The sequence below is a fragment of the Orcinus orca genome, chromosome 16 (assembly GCF_937001465.1).
Source record: "Orcinus orca chromosome 16, mOrcOrc1.1, whole genome shotgun sequence".
NCBI classification, from domain to species: Eukaryota; Metazoa; Chordata; class Mammalia; order Artiodactyla; family Delphinidae; genus Orcinus; species Orcinus orca.
Window position 1 is genome coordinate 11,203,409 of NC_064574.1, and position 13,173 is coordinate 11,216,581.

Consider the following 13,173-nt stretch of genomic DNA (forward strand, 5'->3'; position numbering starts at 1 on the left):
GCTTGGCTCTCCAACAAGTCCTTTCCCTGGGCAGCCTGTGAAGGACTCCAACCATTTGCTACAACTTCGGAATCATGGGGAAATAAAAGAAAAAGCAACAGCTTCTGAACACAAAGCTACTCTCTCATAGTACTCCCACAATGTTCCAATATGCAGGAGAGACATGAGGCTGTGTTGTAAAGGGCGCTGGGTTAGACGTTAGAAGGTCAGGCATCAAGTCCTGGCTCAGACACTTAATTGATAAACTACCGAAGTTTAGTTTGTTATTTTTAAATGGGAGTAACCACATCTATTCTGCCTAGTACCCAGGGATATAGTTCATTTATTCATTCATGCTCATCACTTAACCATCACCCTGGACTTCATGGATTCGCAGTTTAGTGAGAGACTCAGATGGGTTGGTACCTTCTGAAAACAGCACCACACACTGTTATGTGCCTTGATAAATTCAGCACCTACTATAGTAGATTGTGCTAAATTTTGTGTACATCATCTGTATGCAGTAGATATTTTTAATCCCCATTTTACAAGTGAAGCAATGCAGTTTCAGAGAGGTTAAGTAACTTGTTCTAAGTCATACAGCTAGTAATTCTCAAAAACAGAATCTAGGTTTTCTGACCTCCACGCCTTTCCTATGACACCAGAACTTCTTCATAAAAGTTTTAAATGTCTACATTTAAAACTGACAGTTGGGAGTGACATTTCTAATAAAAGCCCCAATCAATTAACTCACCGCCATTTACTTTTTGATGTAATAACTGTGGTGGATTCGGATTGTGTCAACTCAGCGAAGTTGGAATTCCCAGAATTCCTTGCTCTGCATAGTTTCTGGTTAGCATGGGCCACAGGAGACATTTGAGGCAAGATCTGGAAGGTAGAAGTGGAGAAGCAGATCTACAGTTTTTACGCCTGGAGGGTGGGCGCCGTGGGCGCTGTTGTGGCTGCTCTTCTGTGGGCTGACCTGGGTGGCCTGGGGCAGCAGCAAGCCCGCAGCCTCCAGCGCCTGGGCATCTTCTTTCAGCTTCTCCAAATCCTGGGCAGGTGCCTGTCTGGTTCCGTGATGAAGAAGACCGCCTCCTGCGGTGGGTCACTTGGGTGGGGCGACTGGTCTGTCCCTGCGGCTCCCTCCTCGTCCTCAGCTTCTCTCAGCTCTCATCCGTCTTGCTTTTGTGGCGGCCACCTGCTGACACCCAGCCTCACGTTCAAAGAAACAGGCTCGGGCTTCCCTGGTGGCGCAGTAGTTGAGAGTCCGCCTGCCGATGCAGGGGACACGGGTTCGTGCCCCGGTCCGGGAAGATCCCACATGCTGCGGAGCGGCTGGGCCCGTGAGCCATGGCCGCTGAGCCTGCGCGTCCGGAGCCTGTGCTCCGCAACGGGAGAGGCCGCAACAGTGAGAGGCCAGCGTACCGCAAAAAAAAAGAAAAAAAAAAAAAGAAAAGAAACAGGCTCACATATGCTGTCGAACCAGCTCTCACACTTATATAAGGTCAAACTCCCAGGATAAATCCCTCCAGTTGATTTTCTTTCTCTGACCAAACCCTTATCCCATAATCGGAGGCGAATTCTCATTTCATATACTTTAAAATAGAAAAATCTAAGCCTATTTTCACAGCTCCACTGTTTTCAAATACCTATATCCAAAATCTATGAGCATGTAAGGAACACCTACATGTGCTACACATCATGGTTAAAAGCTCTGCTTGAAATTTTCAAGAAAGACACTCAAGACAACTGGCAGGTCTGTCTGGAGAGGTGCAGAGGGGCTGGAGTGCGAGGGAATCCCTTTGCCTGTGACCCAGACTCCTCTCCCAATTCACTAGGTGGTTTTTCCCCGGGGCCCTGGACTTGTCTGTGGCTTTGAGGGCGGGAACACCTCCGAGCTGACTGCCAGAGCACGCAGACCGGACCATCTAGTGGAAAATCCTGATGCCAACTTGAGCCTGTACTGTAAGCACGCAGCTAGACTGAAGGGAAGTGGCCACTCACTGGGAAGTAATGTGTCTTGTTGGACAATGCCAGCGGGTACTATTTGATGCTCATAAACTTTTCCAGACTCTCAGAGCGGAAGATGAGCAACTTCACTTTTACAACCACTAATAGTACATTCCTAAGCTTGTACGTGTCTGCATACATATATGCATGAAAAGGACCGAACTGAGTATATATCACAGAAGATGAAAGCTGATTTTTCACCTCATCCATGATTCAGCTTCCATCAGCCTCAAGGAGAAAATAATCATGAATAAATAACTCCCCATTTATACAAAGAAAGAAATAGCAATTCGAAAATGTGCCGGTGAGCCTCTATTTTATTTAAAGGAGAAAAGGACAGTTAGCAAATCCATGGAGGAATGAGATTTCAGTTAACCAAAAGAGGAAAGAACGTTTTATGGACGTTTTCGTTTAGTCATGAAATTTAATTAATTAAAATTTATTTATTTATTTATTCTATTTTAAAAGGTGGAAAGATTGACCTCAACTGTTTATCCCAGGGGTCAGCGAACTATGGCCCATGGCTGGCTGGCTGTTTTTATAAATAAAGTTTTTTTGAAAGACAACCATGCTCATTCTTTCACTTATTGTCTATGGCTGCTTCCATGTTACCAGAGCAAGGTTCCTTGGTTGGAACAGAGCTAAAATGTTTATTATATGATCTTTTAATAAAAGTTTGCTAACCTCTGGTTTATTCTATAATCTTTGCGACCAGTAAGGTACCCAAATACTTCCCGATTGCTTTCATGTTTTCAGTAAATAAATTCAGCTTCATTGGCAGGAAATCTAACACCTCCTCTGGGCTTCTTACTTCCTCACCACTCCCAATGTCCAAGAACTCTGGGATTTACTTGGTTCCAAGGGGGTCAGCCCTGCCTCCAAACAGCTGAACTGGTGCGTCTGAACCATCCACTACATGCATTGATTCTCCTTGCCACTAGGGATCACTGTTGAACATAGGATATATACATCCATCCTGGCTCTCCTAGTGATCAGCCATCGATCCCAGACCAATTGTACTAGGATTGCTGGGGCCTGAAGGGATCCCAGCTTACCTACCTGCCCTGTTGGAAGCAGCCCTCCCCAAAGCTCACTTGGGCTCTCAAACTTTGGCCAGGTGCTCCTGTCCTGTTGATGACTTCCCATGTGGGTTTCTTGTCCTTCTTAGTCAGTGGGTGTTAGGTGGGAGCTTCAGAGCCCACTCGGATGGGCTTTCCTGACTTCAAATCTTGAGGAGCAATGGTTGGGTATCTGAGTCCCTTCATTCCCTAGAGACCCTGGCTCCATGTGCAAAGCAATCCAGTCCCCCCTCACCCCCACCACCAAGAACTAGGTCTTTATGGTGAGAAGCCTGCCTTTGTCAGGTCACAGAAATTCCTTTATAGCCACCCTCAAGCAATGGGTGTCTACTGGTCCCCTGTTGACATGAACTAAGAAAGACCAATTCTTTCCTGAACAAAGATGGTTTACTGTGAGATGACCTGAGGAGAGGTGTGGGCAGGTTCAGGGACCTTATTACAAATCGAAGGAGGTGATAGTCACGAACCCACTCAGCTAAGCCTTTGCTCACACCTGCCAGGCTCTTCCCTGTTTTCCGCAGCTTCTGAGATGACCCCAGTGATCTCCACTTTCTGGCCTTCATGTCCTGGAGGGATCCCCTCCCCTTGAGTAACTGTGTCTAAGCAACAGAATACCTCAGTGTTGGGGGAAATGTCCCAACCGTGATTAAATCTGACTTCAACCATGCTGGCAGACCCTCCCTTGCTGGCTGTGATGAAGCAAAGCCAGGGAGGCTTACGTGGCCAACAGCCAGCTCACGTGGAGAGCTTCACTACGGAGAAGGCAATGTGACAAGGAACCGACTGGGCTCCCCCCAGAAGCCAGTGAGGGGCTGAGGCTCTGAATCCTGCCAACAAACCCGTGAGGGAGCTTGGATGTAGACCTGTCCCCAGTCGAGCCTTCAGAGGAGACCCCAGCCCTGGCTGACACTGACTGCATCCTTTTGAGATGCTGAAGCAGTGGACCCAGCCGAGCTGTGCCTGGATTCCTGACCCACTGAAACTGCGAGCGTTTTAACTGGGTGTTGTTCAAAGCCACTAAGTTTGTGGTCATCTGTTATACAGCAATAATGAACACACCCATCTCCAGACCATACAGGCACCAAACACGTGAAAAGCTGTTAGGCTTTATAACTGTATCTACCTTTTAAGAGTTCTACATTTTTCAGTAAAGAGTGTCATGCAAGTAAAAATATTTCCCAGAAAAATAAAAAGCATGACCTAAACAGTTACATATTTGGGATTGCCGGACTGTGAATGTCTAAGCAGAGTAACAAATGGCTCAATCTTCCTCCTCGGTCCAGATGCTGAGTGGGGTTATAGATCAAATGTCTGTGTCCCCCCAAAATTCATATGTTGAAATCCTAACCCCTAATGCGATGGTATTAAGAGGTGGGGCCTTTGGGAAGTGATTAGGTCAGGAGGGTAGAGCCCTCATGATGGGATTTGTGCCCTTATAAAAGAGGCCCCAGAGAGCTCCCTTCCCCCTTTCATCACAGTGACAAGACGGCCATCTATGAACCCGGAAGCAAGCCCTCACTAGATACCAAATCTGCCAGTGCCCTGGTCTTGGACTTCCCAGCCTCCAGAACTGGGAGAAGTGAAGTTCTGTTGTCTGTAAGCCACCCAGTCTATGGTGTTTTGTTATAGCAGCCCGAAAGGGCTAAGACAGTCCCTCATGCAACCAAAGCTTTTTTTGTTTTGTTTTGTTTTTGTTTTGCGGTACGCGGGCCTCTCACTGTTGTGGCCTCTCCCATTTTGGAGCACAGGCTCCGGACGCGCGGGCTCAGCGGCCATGGCTCACGGGCCCAGCCGCTCCGTGGCATGTGGGATCCTCCCAGACCGGGGCACAAACCCGTGTCCCCTGCATCGGCAGGCGGACTCTCAACTGCTGCGCCACCAGGGAAGCCCACAACCAAAGCTTTTTAAAGCTAACACTTACTGCAGGCATACCATGAGCCAGGCATGGGGCTATATGCATTAGCTGTACTATTTCATTAGATCCACCCCTAATCGCTTGTAAGGCGGTACTATTAGGTCTAGTTTTCAGATACAGAAACAGACTCAGAGAGGCTGTCTGACTTGCTCAGGCTCACACAGCGAGCGGGGAAGGAGTAAGGCTGGGATTTAAACGTAAGCAGTCAGATTCCAAAGCCTTTCCTCTTCACACTTCTCTCCTGCCACAGGTACATTTCGTAAAATATCACCTCCCCTGAGGGGCAAAACCATGATTCCAGTTTCTTCACGGTACCCCACCCGCCGTCCCCTGCCAGTTTCCCCAACCCAAGGCAAGCACAGCTGTATCTGCCCCTGGTGCCCTGGGTTCCAGCTCACGGCGCCACAATTGCGTCTCCGATTGTGTATTACGTGGTCAGCACTCCTTCACACATTCGTCCTCTCTTTATGGAGCCTCTACTATGCCAGGCTTTGTTTCAGGCACGAGGACACGTGAGTGAACAAGACAGACAAAAACCCCCACCTTCACAGAGCTGACGTTTTAGTGGGGGAGACAGACCATCAGTAAATCATCCAATATGGCATCATGCCAGGTAACTACAAAGGGTCTGGCGGGGGAGAACAGGGTAAGAGGGATGGAATAGAATTATGGGGACGGTATTTTAGATAGAGTGATCACAGAGGGCTTCCTTGAGGCGGTGACAACTGCGCAGAGACCTGAGACCAACATTTCAGGCAGAGGGCACAGCCTGTGCAAACACCTTGAGGTATGGTGCTGGGAAGGAGCCTGAGGAATCTGAGAAACAGCAGGGGGCAGGTATCAGGATTGAGGTGTGTAGAAGGCAGGCAGGAGGGTGCTCGGCAGGGCCCACATTATGTAGGGCCATGTGGGAATTAGGATTTTACTCTTTGTTCTTATGTAATGATAGCTCTTTGTCTGGGGGTCTTGCTACTCTCCTCACACCTCGTCAGTGGGAAGTACACGGGTCCCTTTAACCCGGCTCGGGACCCCCCTTTGGCCCGAGGGCAGGCTCTGCTGTCACCCTATAGAGCAGCCACAGCGTGAGACAGCAGACTTGGAGAGAGGACAGGAGGTGGTGGAAAAAGTGACTCACTGCCCCTCCTGGCAGGGGCCCCTCCCACTGCCATATCTGCTTTCTGTGTAACTGTGGAAAGCCCACACTCCTCCAGGGACGCAGGCCTGCCCCCAGCACAGAGGCCTCATCCTTCCCTTCCCCACACGCTACAAGTCAGGGAAAGCTCACCACCGCCCACCCTTCACCCGGGCCAGGCTTCCCCATGGCGTGAATATTCTAGACCCAGAGCGTAAGCCCCCATCAACGCCACACGGACATCGCCCAGATCGCTTCCGTGGCAGCTCCCTCCCGGCTCCTCTTGGCGGGCCACCCCCAGAGCTCCGTGTACTTCGGGCTCTAGAAATGTTTACTTTTGCATCTGCCAGTTCACAAGGCAATTATCGGTAACTGGATCCACGGCCCAGGAAATCTGACTTCATCGGGACACCGAAACCCAGGAAGGGAGACACTTTTGGGCCCTGGGCTGACCACAGACACCGCGGAGGGGAGCTCTGCACCGTGGCATCAGGTGACATCACCGCGGCTTGTGTCCGAGACGTGACGTAAGGGCAACCCCCGAGGACGCCAGACCCAGCATGTCTGTGAGAGGTTCCCCTCCGTCTGCCCACCTAACCCCGGTCGCTTCTATTTCTGGCATCAAGCGAAGATGGATTTGATGGTTGTGGGAAGGAATTAGCTGTTAACGGACTTGCCATAAACAAAGATTGATTTCCAATTCTATGGATTTTTGAGTGGAGGGGGTTTAAGGCGAAAGATTTATAAATTTATAAAATACGACTAACAGGGTTTGGCGGAGCCATTGCTAGCACCCTAGAAGAGCATGTAACCAACGAAACACCAGAAAAATTTCCACACCCCTCTGAGCAAACAGTATTTCAACTCTGTTCTTTACACACACACACACACATGCGCACGCACACACGCGCGCACACACACACACACACACACACACAGTTCCTCTGAAACCTTTCTGAAATGCTTTCAGCAGAGCCACAAAAGCTAAGGCACAGATTAGCTAAAAGTCTGAAATCTTCAAGTTTATTTCGTGGGCACTTCCATTTCCTAAGATATGAAATAAATCGGCAAGGATTCCGAGGTCCTAACTGGTCCAAAAGGGACAAGAAGGACTAAAGCAGCTTAGAAGTGAAGGCAGTACTGTGCAGCAGGGCAGCACCCGGGTATGAAACCAGAGCCCTGAGTTCAAATCCTGCCTCAGCCCCTTTCTATTCGGGTCATGCTGGGCAGGTTCCATCTTATTTCCTTCTGGAAAATGGAGATAACAACGTTTAGCTTTTCACGTGTGTTTCGGGGAGGACTGAATAATGCTCTGTGTGTAGATGGATTCAGTAAAGTATAGGGATTGTGACGATTACACATCGGCTCATGCAAAGAAAAGCTTTAATCTGTTCCCACTTCCTCTAACTCATGGCTCAGAGTGCATTGTCCCAACGTCCAGACCCTGGAGACTTTGGGCCTGAGAGGCGGGGTCTGCAGGGACAGCTCTGAACTCCAGAGTCTCAGGCCTGAGTTCAAGTTTCTTACTAGTGGTGTGTCCTGCAGCAATAGCCTCACCTCTCTGAGCCTCGGTTTCCTCATCTGTCACATGGTGGGGATAACTTTCGCTCTGGCCAGTGACTGCTGTGAGGCTCTAACATGTTATTTCTTACTAAAGTGTGAAATCAGGCCTCAGGTGGGTAAGAAAGCCAGTGCAGGAATTTGTCCCAATACGTCCTTGTAGGGGCTCCAGACTGGCCTCCACGACCAGCTCTGACCCCGTGGCAGCAAGTCGGGCTGAGCGATGGCAGCCCTGTGGAGTTGAGCTCGGGTCTCTGCAGACAGAACTACAGGAAAGCTGGCCTTTAGAAGATGCTTCCAAGCCATGACAGCCCATTTGCAAGTCTTATATGAGATGTCAGATATTCCAAGTGGCTTCTATACCCTCCCCTTTCCCCGCCCCCTTGAAGGCTTCAACCTCAGCACTACAGGCATTTGGACCAGATCATCCTTGGCTGGGAGGCTGGCCTGTGCACGGCAGAGTGTTTAGCTGCATCCCTGGCCTCCAGCCACTAGATGCCGTCAGCACCTCCTGAATCGTAACAAACGAATCCCATAGTTGCCTTTACATTTATAGAACATATGCTCCTGTACATAAATGATACACGTTATTGCTTTTCATGCTTCAAACTTCATATGAATAAACCTTATATACAAAAATAAAATACTATGCTTTTGTCATTCTAAAATGATGTCTTGAGATTTGTCCATGTTAACAAACGTAGCTGTACTTGGTTTTCACTGCAAATATGGCACAAGGCACTTCTCTGTCCTCCTGTGGATGGACACTTGGATAGCTTCCTACATTTCTCTATTACACGTGTGTACACACAATGCTGAGATGAACATCCTTGAGCATGGCTCCTGTACATGGAGTGAGTTTTTCCACGGTATGTAGGGGTGGAGCTGGCTTTTCATAGGATATGTGTGTATACAATTTTATTCTCCACAGCAGTTGTATAAGAGTCATAGAAATTTTAAAGTGAAGAGAGTGTCATGGGCCTTCTGTCCAAAAGTCACAAACTCTCAGCCTGTGGAGCCAGAAGAGTCTGCATAATAGTTGAACAATTAGTGCTAATGTTCACAAATGGGAAGATTTCACACAAAATCTAGATTCAAAGCTTTTTGTGAAAAATTGAAAAGGTTGGCAATTTTGGGCCCAGAGGGCTGCAGAGTTGCTTCTTGAGGCATAAAGGAAGAGAAGAAATACCCCTGCTTTTCTCTCCCTCCTGCAGGGCCTCCCATTGGCCAAACCCAGCTGCTATAGGAGCCTGCAGGAGTCAGCCCTGCACTGGGTAACCTCATCCTCTTTCTGTGCCTCTTACACACTGCATGGTAGCCTCTTCTTTTTTAAAATAATTAATTAATTAATTTATTTTTGCTTGCGTTGGGTCTTCGCTGCTGAGCGCGGGCTTTTCACTAGTTGCGGCGAGCAGGGGCTACTGTTCGTTGCAGTGTACGGGCTTCTCATTGTGGTGGCTTCTCTTGTGGAGCACGGGCTCCAGGTGCGCAGGCTTCAGTAGTTGTGGCTTGCGGGCTCTAGAGTTCAGGCTCAGTAGTTGTGGCACACGGGCTTAGTTGCCTGCAGCATGTGGGATCTTCCTGGACCAGGACTTGAACCCGTGTCCCTTGCATTGGCAGGCGGATTCTTAACTACTGCACCACCAGGGAAGCCCCAGCCTCTTCTACTTGATTGCAAGCTTCTTGAGAGTAGGCAGACGTTATTGGTCATCTCTATGCCTATAGGACCCGGCTGGCAGCCTGGCCGTAGCAGGAGTAGCCTCTTCTACTTGATTGCAAGCTTCTTGAGAGTAGGCAGACGTTATTGGTCATCTCTATGCCTATAGGACCCGGCTGGCAGCCTGGCCGTAGCAGGAGTTAGGTCAACTTGTTAATGGATGAGACATTAGGCCACTGGAAGGAACATGACAATGACCCTTAACCAGCCCTTCACCTGTGCTAGGCACTTCATGAAAACGTCAAATTGCAAAGATAGAAAGAGTAAACATTTTAGGTTTACATACTGTCTCCATCCTAACTCTTTAACTCTGCCCTTGAATAGTGAAAGCAGCCACAATTTACAAGTAAATGAATGGGCGTGGCTGCGTTGCAATAAAACTTTACTTACAAAAACAGGCAGGGGGCCAGATTTGGCTCACAGGCTCTGGTTTGCAGCCCCCTGCTGCGGATCATAATGTAATCGGCGCCACCTGGGGTTGTGTTTTCCCAGCTGTTTCTGGGGACCCTAGAAGTCAGGCCAGCAGAAGAGAGTGCTGAGTTGCTCTGCGCTAAGGTACGGAGGAATTCAGAAGAGAAAGTTGCAAAGAGAGGGGAAGGGGGGAAAGAGGGAAGACAGGCTGGACAGCACAGGTGGAAAGAGGAGGCAGAACTGGGAAAGTGGCCGAGAGCCTTTTTCAGATGAGGGAGGTCCAGCCCTGAAGTGTCAGTTGTCTTTGGTCCCTGGGATGTGAGTCCCTCCACTGAGCCAAACCTTCTGCCCCGCTCCCAAATGCCTTTTGAGAGTGGTTTGTATGTCTGTGTGAAAGTTAACCAAGAATTCGGTGCTCCCTCCAGTCCATGTGGCCTGAAACAGCAGGCGGCAGGATGAGCAAGCAGGTGAGACCACCCTGAGTGGAGCACTGTCAGCGAGGCAGGAGACCGTGGACACTCTGCGGACCGTGGCCCTCAGGAAGTCGGCACAGGTGGAGGCAGGCTGGGGACCTTCCCCAAGCCGTGGAGTGGGGCTGGAAACAGGCTTTCTAGATCCTGTTAGGAGTGAGTTCACCTGTACAAATCTCAGGAAACCTTACCCCTGTTTACGATGACTGCTTCTCCCCCTCTCCTTAAAAAGGACTTTTAGGATCGCCCACCATTGTCCTACATCCCCTTTTTGGCCCCATCCACGGGCTGTGTTTCCAACTTCTCATTGAACTGGTAGCCTTTTCCCAGGACCCTTTCTCTGAGCCACGGGTGGTGGGATCCGCAGCGCTGCCCTATGTTCCCAACCTCTGCGCTGATCTTCTAGAAACCCCAACGCCCCATGTGTCTCCGATGTTAACACCACGACCCCGAGGTCAGGGCTGGCATGCTCGTGTCCCCGAATCCCAAGCGCCAGGCAGATCCCCAGCGCTCAGGGACCCCCTCAGCGTCGGCTGAACAAACCCCACTTTCTCCTCCAGCTGCCTGGGGAGGGGGCCATTCTCAACCCGACCACAAATGGGAAGAATCAGAAGTTCAAAGAACTTAACCCAAAGTCACACAGTCCCAAAGTGGCAGAAATTGAAACAAATCCAAAGCCCAAACTCCTCCTATTATTGCCCAAACAGGTGGAAATTCAAAGTCATTTCTTCTGATTTTGGAATGAGCTTCGGTGTGTCCTTTGAATGAGGGCTGGGGGCTCGAGAATAACCTCAACCCAAGCTCTGAGGCCAGGTGGTCCAGAATTCAACTTGGGGAGGTGAGAGGTTTCCTCATCTTCATCCTCTCCCCTCTACCTGGCCCCAGAATGCCCCCGCCCAGAGGACCTCACTTGTCTGCAGCGGAAGTGGCCTTGCTTCTCCAAGAACTGTTAAGATAACAGACGCTGTGTTATTTCTGCTCGAAGCCAGCACCTGGGTCGATACAATTCAGCTACTTGGTGCCTTTTACAGAGTGGGGAGAAGGGCTGGAGGACAACTCGGCCTGGGCCATTTAGTCATAGAATTCCCCACCTTAGACTTCTGCCATTATCTGTAACTTAGATGAGTCATCACTGAACTTTATTTGAAAAGCGTTACTTTATTAAACATAAAAACTTAAAATCTACCACAATCTTCACATCCCTTGTAGCTTTAAATCTTTTAAAAATTTTAAATGGCTCTTGCCGTCCTCAACCTCTGAGAGGCCCCGGTTAGATGTCAAAATCAAGATGTTTCCAGAGTTAAACGAAAGCCAGTTTACGCAAGACCCAAGCCCACCACCAGTCAGTTAGGGCACAGACGAGCCTTTGTGACAAGCATTCCTAATCAGTTCCATCCCACCCCCCTCCAAAAGTCTTGAAAGAGTAAACAAGACATCAAAACAATACGAAACAGAGGCTCTGTGACTTCTTTGGGTCCCAACCCCTTTGCCTGTCTCATGGCTGCTCTGGGCCTCTCTGCAGGGAAATGTGCAGAGATGCACATGGCATTTCATGTCCAATCCCAGGGATTCCCAAACTCCGTCCATGGATGACTTTAAGTCCCCCAGAAGCCTCAGACAAGGTTTTTTGAACAAGCAAGTTAAAAATAATACGGAAATATAATTCAGGATCCATGTGATGGTCCCCCAGTGGTAATAGCTGGGCTGTAGTCTGTTGGCCCCAAAGCCACTGGCTGGAAGTACAGCCTCTATGTGAGACGGATGTGGGTCCAATTCCTGTCCCTATGATATTGGGCAAATGACACCATCCTTCAAACGGAAACACGAATGGGACCAACCTCGTAGAGCTGTCAGAAGGATCGAGTTAATGTTTGTAAGGTGCATGGAGGGTACACCCTAAGTGCCCCATAAGTGTTAGCTCTCACCAGCATCATTGGTGCCCTTCCCCTTCCAGGGTCTGTGAGCCGAGGGATCCCCACTCCGGCCTCCAGCTCTGGCCCCCTGGGGAGGATGCTGGGCTCACCTCCGCAGAGCCACTAGAGGGAGCACTTGCCTTTCCTAACACGGCCAGACCCCCGACTCCCGGACCCGGAAACTTCCTGCCCAACTGCAGCCCGGAACGGTGGGCGGTGGAAGTTGGGGGGTGCCCCCCTCCTGGCTGTTTCCCCCCACTTTGGACAGGCCTCTAATTTACAACTGAGTACCCTGGCCAGAGATTTCCTCTCTGCTAGAGTCAACGGCTGGTCCTCCCTTCCTTCTCTCCCGTAGCATCCTAAGTTGTCACAGTGCCTCCATGGGCCCAGCCTGTGTAATAAACCACGGCGGGCTGGGGCCATTTTCCTCACTGGACACTCTGTCTCCCAGCCTGCCTCACAGCTGGGATGCCCGCCTGACTCGGTTCTGGTCACGGGCATAAATGCGGGAGCTTGCTGGGCCTTCTGGAAAAGGCTCTGCTTCCTGTTTGCTTTACCGGCATCCTCTGGGCCTCGGATGCTGGCAGCCGTGGTGGCCATTTTGAGACTGTGAGGTGACCAAGCAGAGGGCCGGCCTGGGCCCACCTCCGGACTTCCCATGCCTCCTAGAGAGGCTCTCACACCCATCGGCCCTTCTCACCCTCCCATGGCTGCCCGCTGCTCCCAGGATAAAATCCAAACGGAGGCCACTGGGCCCTTCCCTGACCTGGTCTCCTGACCCTTTCCTTCCTTCCTTCCGTCCTGCCACACCAGCCTTCTTTTCTGTTGCTCTGCAGCATAAAGTCCATTCCTCCCTCAGGACATTTGCACTTGCTAATCCCTCCGTCTGGAAAGTTCTTCACCCAAATTGCCAATGGCTGGCTCTTGTCAGTCAGGCCTCAGCTCAGAGGCTCCCTCCCCAGAGGCAAGTTCCCTGCCCTCCCG

At 50.1% G+C, this 13,173-nt stretch overlaps 1 long non-coding RNA gene across 2 annotated transcripts in view; it reads right to left on the reverse strand.

The window, feature by feature from the left end:
• LOC117197779 (uncharacterized) overlaps nt 1–13,173 on the reverse strand; it is a 231,081-nt gene that overhangs the window by 79,053 nt on the left and 138,855 nt on the right. The window lies entirely within an intron of this gene.